Here is a 6,827-nt window from a genome sequence, read left to right as displayed (position 1 = left end):
AAAAAAAAAAATCTGCGAAATCTTACACTACACTTTCGGTTTCTGTGTCTTTACATAGATATATTAGGGTGCATCACTCTTCACACAAAAATTGGTACTATTTTTCCATACAAACTATGAATTGTATTATATTTTAAGACGTGGGCCGGATCGATTTGAGAATACCTCCAAAATGGCGTTTTCACAAATAACATGAGTTTGTAAAAATATTAAAAAAAAAGCTTTAAAGGTCTGCATAAAAGTGTTTAAAAGTTTTATAAACGGAGACAAATAATGAGATTTTTGGAGATAATTTCAAATCGGGCCTGCTCACGTAAATCACCTTTCAAGTGCGAACAGCAATAAATCAAAACCTAGTAAACATAAAGTTTAAAATTTAATGCTGTTCTTAAGATTAGATAACCAGCTGTCGATCAAAGTGCTAATTAATAGTTGCAGAGTAATCGTTTAATTTTTTCAATAAACGGCGTAACAGGAAAAAACACTTTGGCTCGTAGTTATGGTCAAAATAAAGTCGACTCTCTAAAGTTAAAAGCAGCTTTTTGACATAACTTTCAATGGGATATTTGTCAAGTCATCCAAAACCCCCAAAAATTCAATGGGGGGCCCATTAAAAATTTGGTGTGTTATAAAATGGTTAAATAACCAATTAGATATTATTACTGAGAGTCTCCTGAAGATAATAGACTTCCGATCGAAAAATATTGACCTTGAAGGATATGATAGTCTTTTCCACCCAAATAAAATAAATGTACAGCTTCATGGGCTTTCCTGCAGTTTTAAATATCTTTGGCTTAAACAAAAAAAAATATACAAGTATTGTTATATTCCATTTTTAAAAATTCTAGGGGTGAGAGCTTGCCTTTCTTAATTATTTATTTGGACCACCGTAATATACATACATACATAATATGTATGTATATACCATTTACATTTGACATTGAAAGTCACGTAGAGTTGCATATAGTATGTACGTAAATATTTATTACGTGCCTTACTGCTTTATGGAGTAAAGATAAGAATCCACATACATTCATACATACATAAAAAGTGAGAAAATTCATAGGTTTTTTTTGAGATTAGAGAAAAAAATTTCTCAATAAGCTGACATTTAAAACTATTTGTGATTTTTAAATTTAAAAGTTATCGCGAAATTGCACAATCGGCCCTTAAAACTCTGTTACGCACCGAGGTAGTTAAAAACAAAATACTTGAACTTGAAAATAAAAACAAAAGCGAACCAAATCAAACTATGAGCGCAATTATCGACAGCGAGTACTGTCATTTAACGGTAAAACTGAACATAGTACTTTGTGATGACGCGTATACATGATGTATATATTTACAAACATATGTATACTACTGTGCGTGGGCCGAAAATCCGTTTTTTTAGAATTTTGATTGGTAATAGCAAAAATATGGTACATTATGCGCTAAAAACAATCTGTGTGAAAGATGACAACTTTTGGCCAATATCTTAGGCTCGCCCAAGTCCATCAAAGTTCAATGTCCTCCAAAAATAAAAACTAATAAATACATTGTTAATACATTTCTTTTTTACTAAAATTGCATGCACCCTCGAAAGTAAATAATTCTACATAACTTGGTGTATGGACCACTTTTGGAAGTAAGCTAAAAACATTTTTTTTAGCACTTGAACTTTGATGGGAAAATTAAAAATCAACAGGATTGTTTAGAGATTTTACATAAACTTGCACTTTACTGTAGTGATGTGCCGAGTCGAGTCGACTCGAGTTCTGACTCGAGTATTTTAGAAGTACTCACGTACTCGAGTAAGCAAATTATAGTATTCGCATACACAGACTCGAGTACGGGTCTCGAGTACTTATAATTATCAAACACCGAATCAGGTATTTTTGATATATAAATGGCGGTTTAGCGTTAAAAAAAATATATATGTATATATATTTACCAAATACACCACACAACTAAATTAATTTTAATATCGTTATAGGTATTAATTGCCAAAGATGAAAGGAATTTTAAATTCCAAAGGAGTAATTTTGTTGTTTATGAATCTAGCTCTCATGGAATATTGTCATTATAACGGGTGATTTTTTAAGAGCTTGATAACTTTTTTTTTAAAAAAAACGCATAAAATTTGCAAAATCTCATCGGTTTTTTATTTGAAACGTTAGATTGGTCCATGACATTTACTTTTTGAAGATAATTTCATTTAAATGTTGACCGCGGCTGCGTCTTAGGTGGTCCATTCGGAAAGTCCAATTTTGGGCAACTTTTTCGAGCATTTCGGCCGGAATAGCCCGAATTTCTTCGGAAATGTTGTCTTCCAAAGCTGGAATAGTTGCTGGCTTATTTCTGTAGACTTTAGACTTGACGTAGCCCCACAAAAATAGTCTAAAGGCGTCAAATCGCATGATCTTGGTGGCCAACTTACCGGTCCATTTCTTGAGATGAATTGTTCTCCGAAGTTTTCCCTCAAAATGGCCATAGAATCGCGAGCTGTGTGGCATGTAGCGCCATCTTGTTGAAACCACATGTCAACCAAGTTCAGTTCTTCCATTTTTGGCAACAAAAAGTTTGTTAGCATCGAACGATAGCGATCGCCATTCACCGTAACGTTGCGTCCAACAGCATCTTTGAAAAAATACGGTCCAATGATTCCACCAGCGTACAAACCACACCAAACAGTGCATTTTTCGGGATGCATGGGCAGTTCTTGAACGGCTTCTGGTTGCTCTTCACTCCAAATGCGGCAATTTTGCTTATTTACGAAGCCATTCAACCAGAAATGAGCCTCATCGCTGAACAAAATTTGTCGATAAAAAAGCGGATTTTCGGATTTCGAACCGAACACTGATTTTGGTAATAAAATTCAATGATTTGCAAGCGTTGCTCGTTAGTAAGTCTATTCATGATGAAATGTCAAAGCATACTGAGCATCTTTCTCTTTGACACCATGTCTGAAATCCCACGTGATCTGTCAAATACTAATGCATGAAAATCCTAACCTCAAAAAAATCACCCGTTAATTGAAGTACTAGTTGAACTTTTAAGGTACTGAAGATTTATTTTTTTTTAACTCATTATTTACTTTGGATATTTTTTTTATGACAGACTACTAAGTTCTAGTTCTACTATGATAAATAAAGGAACTGTTATTGAACCCTATATTTATTTAATTTTAATTATTATTTGTAAGTATGTAAGAATTAGATTTCTATGTTTGGATCTACATAAATCGGATATACTATCTTGGAGTTAATAATAATATCATGTTAAATAAAAAGTCGGCATTTCGGTTGGGTGCATGTTCAGCAGTCGAATCTATAACGTATTCGAATACCGAGCTCTGATCTCGAATACTTGATCCGAGTATCTGACTCGAATCCTGACTCGATTCTTTTTTTAATGAGTACCAAAATACTCGAGTACCAAAAATAGCCGACTCGGCACATCACTACTTTACTGGCTACAAAACTACATAATCAAAATTTTTATAAAAAGTAAAAATTTTAATGAAAACCATTGACTTTGTGCTTATTGCATTTTTTTCTTAACAAACAAGCATGAGTTTCCTAAGTTTTGCAAAAAGTTTAAAAATTGAATTTTTTGGGGGTGTAGTATGAAAAATATTTGTATAAAAAACGGGCGAAAAGAAATTAAAATAAAAAACTTTGCATAAATTGCCAAAAATTCTATGCACGAAAACTTTTGTGGTTTACTGTATGAAATTGGTTCGACTGAAATATTCGAAACTCTTTGATGTGGAAATTTTTGTTTATCCTCACTAATTTACTATACATTCACTTTGAAGCTCAACAATTTTCCGATTTGAATAATTTCCACTGAATGAATGCGGTAACTTGCCTTCATACAAATTCATACAGTTAGGTGGTGTATGTGCACCTGCTACATATGTATGTACTATTTATGTGTTCCCTGCAGAGAAATTCTCAATAAGCGAAACAAATCCCAGAAACAGTTCCCAGAAGTTAATTAGAATTACTATCACGTACCAATCAGGCTTCTCAATACAATGTACAAGAATAACTTCAGTTCGCTACCACTGAATTTTCCTATAGGGTGCACACACTTCAGCGCGCATTGGGGCTTGTCCAGCTTTAATCGATTGCGCTTGGTAACAGCCAAATAAAATATTTATAGTTTTTTTATACTTTATTTTTGAATTAAATTTTTTTGTTTGTTTTTCATTTATTTCTTTGTTTAGTGTTCCGAAATCGGCACACGCAAACGCTGACACAAATGACCTAAGCTGGGTACTCAATTGTTGTTGTATGTATATTTATGTATTTGAATGTTGTACATTTGTTATGAAGCTAGTGCAAAGTGTAGTGTGAAATAGCTCGAAAAGTATTTGGGTAAAAAAAAATGAGAAAATTGCGAAAGGCAAAGTAACACCGGTAAAATTGAAGGCAAAGCAATGAAATATTAGTCAAATGGCATAATTAACTGCATGTCTTCAGCAACACAGTTTTGGTACAATTAAGACAAAATTAAAAAAAAAACATATTTTTCGCACCTGCATTTGTTATCGTTTCTGATATCGTCATCGATATCGATAAATTAATCGAATAAATTGCATTCGTATTTCTTAATACACATACATACATATGTATGAACAAAATTGTCGATAATTTTCTGATTGCTTGGCTAAATTTTTGTAGGAGCTACGCGGAATTCAATAACATCCAGCTATTGTGGGTGCCAGATAGCAAGGGTATACGAGGGGACGAGATAGCGGGCGGCAACCTTGTCCCCAAAAGGTCCCGACTCATTCCTTGCAATAGGCCCAAACACTATCAGGGAATAGCTTAGAAAAGAAAGACTAGGTAGTAGCGAACAAACTTGGCCTAGTACAACAGGATTTCGCCAGGCCAAAAGCTTACTGGGCGGGTATATTCTACAAAGTTATAAACTCCTAATTAACCTCCCCAAACATAAACTGGAAATAATAACAGGCATCCTCACTGGTCAAAGTAGATTAGGAGGCCATCGGCACAAGATGGGAATCTGGTCGATCGACCTCTGCCGTTTTTACGATTCTAGCGAGGCTCAATGTGGCCAGAGAGAGTGAGTGCTTCCCCATGATGTCTAGGGGCAGCTTCTAAACCCTAGAATTTTGTTTTATTTCGTTGCGCATATCGTATTCGCAAATTTAATAATTTTTTTTTGTGTAGTTTGTACGCACGCAACCTTTTGGAGCTGATCTCTTTACACAAAAACACGCTCCAAGATCAGAAGACTAATATTTAGTGAACAGAGATAACTGAGAATATCAGCGGTGTCAAAAAGGGTATTGAATCTAAGGGTGCGTTTTGGTTTACATAATTCAAGCAGCCGCAGTCAGAAGCTGATATTCTCATGCGAAATGTTTTCAAAATTTGTGAATTAAATTTCGTTCTCTTATTCTCTAATTTCGTTGGAGCGTTTTTCGGCATATAAAAATTTTTAAGAGTCTGCTTAATTTCTTAGATTAAACAAAACCCTTATTTGTTATGAGCAATTAATAATTTTGATGTTGTTGCAGTCTACAAGAGCTTGCTATAGATAACAAACGCAAATAAAAACTCTCTCCACGTACATAAATATGTACTACGCGCATTTATACGAGTAGAATACATATAGACAGTACAGAAATGATAATAGCAAAAAAAATGTTAAATAAGAACAAAAGAACAGCGATAATCACACTGGTTTACACATTTATTACTAAGAAATGCGTACGAGTAATTATGTACGTAAGTGTATACCTAAACATACCTACATATATGCACTGTTGCCAACTTGGTGCTTAGCTCACTAAATTTAGTGCTTTTAGATTGAAGACACTAAATCTAAATTTAAAAAAAAAGGGGGCAACATTTATAGCAATCGTAAGTTTTGTAAGAAACTTTACAAAAATCGAAACAAAATCATGTTACAATGGCAATCATAAGCGAGACAGCATATGTATAACCTTTATGCCGACAAAAAATCAAATTCTGTGAATTTCGGACTAAAACCCGTGGAACTGTCAAACTACAATTTTACTCTCTCAAGTGAGAGTAAAAGGAGAACAGACGTAGAAGTGTACGGTAACGCAACAATCACTATTTCCTGTAAAAATGCCAGTCGATTTGTTTACATGTCATTAGTAAAACACTAGGGGTATTCTCTGAGTCTTGCAAAGCCCTTGCATGGTGCACAGATTGCACGGATTGCACGGTTAAAACCGGTTTTCGTATGGGACAGCTTTGCAAACCGTGCACCGTGCAAGGGCTTTGCAAGACTCAGAGAATACCCCTACTGATTTGGCTGAAACATCACTAAATAATTATCAAAATCTATTTGAATTTATAGCAAAACAGAGTAAGTTCGGCCGTCGACCAAAAAACATTGATTTTTATTATTTGAAACGGCATTCCTACAATACAATTTTTCATGCATAAAAAGCCCATTAAATACTCCAATAAAATTTTGGTGCTTTTTCGAGAAAGAACGCGATGTTTCTTGGCTTTTAGTGCTTTTTCAAATTCAAAACTTGGCAACACAGCATATATGTATGTGCATTTTACATATATGTATGTATATTGAGTACATTATAGAATATTGTGGAATTTTCTGCTCGCCTGCTATCTCTTTGCGATTATCGTGAAGGCTGCACAAAGTCCTTTTTTTGTGACTTAATTGAATGCTGATCGTTTTGTGCCGTATTTATTCTGCACTTTAAAATGCAAACTTATACTTATGCCTTGAGTAAACTAAAAGTTAGCTGCTGTTGTTTTTATTGGGCTGGTGTTATAAATAAATTCTTTGCTGGGTTATTCAAAAACAAAAAAAAA

Source organism: Rhagoletis pomonella, unplaced genomic scaffold (assembly GCF_013731165.1).
Source record: "Rhagoletis pomonella isolate Grant_MI unplaced genomic scaffold, Rhpom_1.0 Rhpom_scaffold_00004, whole genome shotgun sequence".
Taxonomy (NCBI): Eukaryota; Metazoa; Arthropoda; class Insecta; order Diptera; family Tephritidae; genus Rhagoletis; species Rhagoletis pomonella.
Note: the sequence above shows the minus strand (reverse complement) of the source record.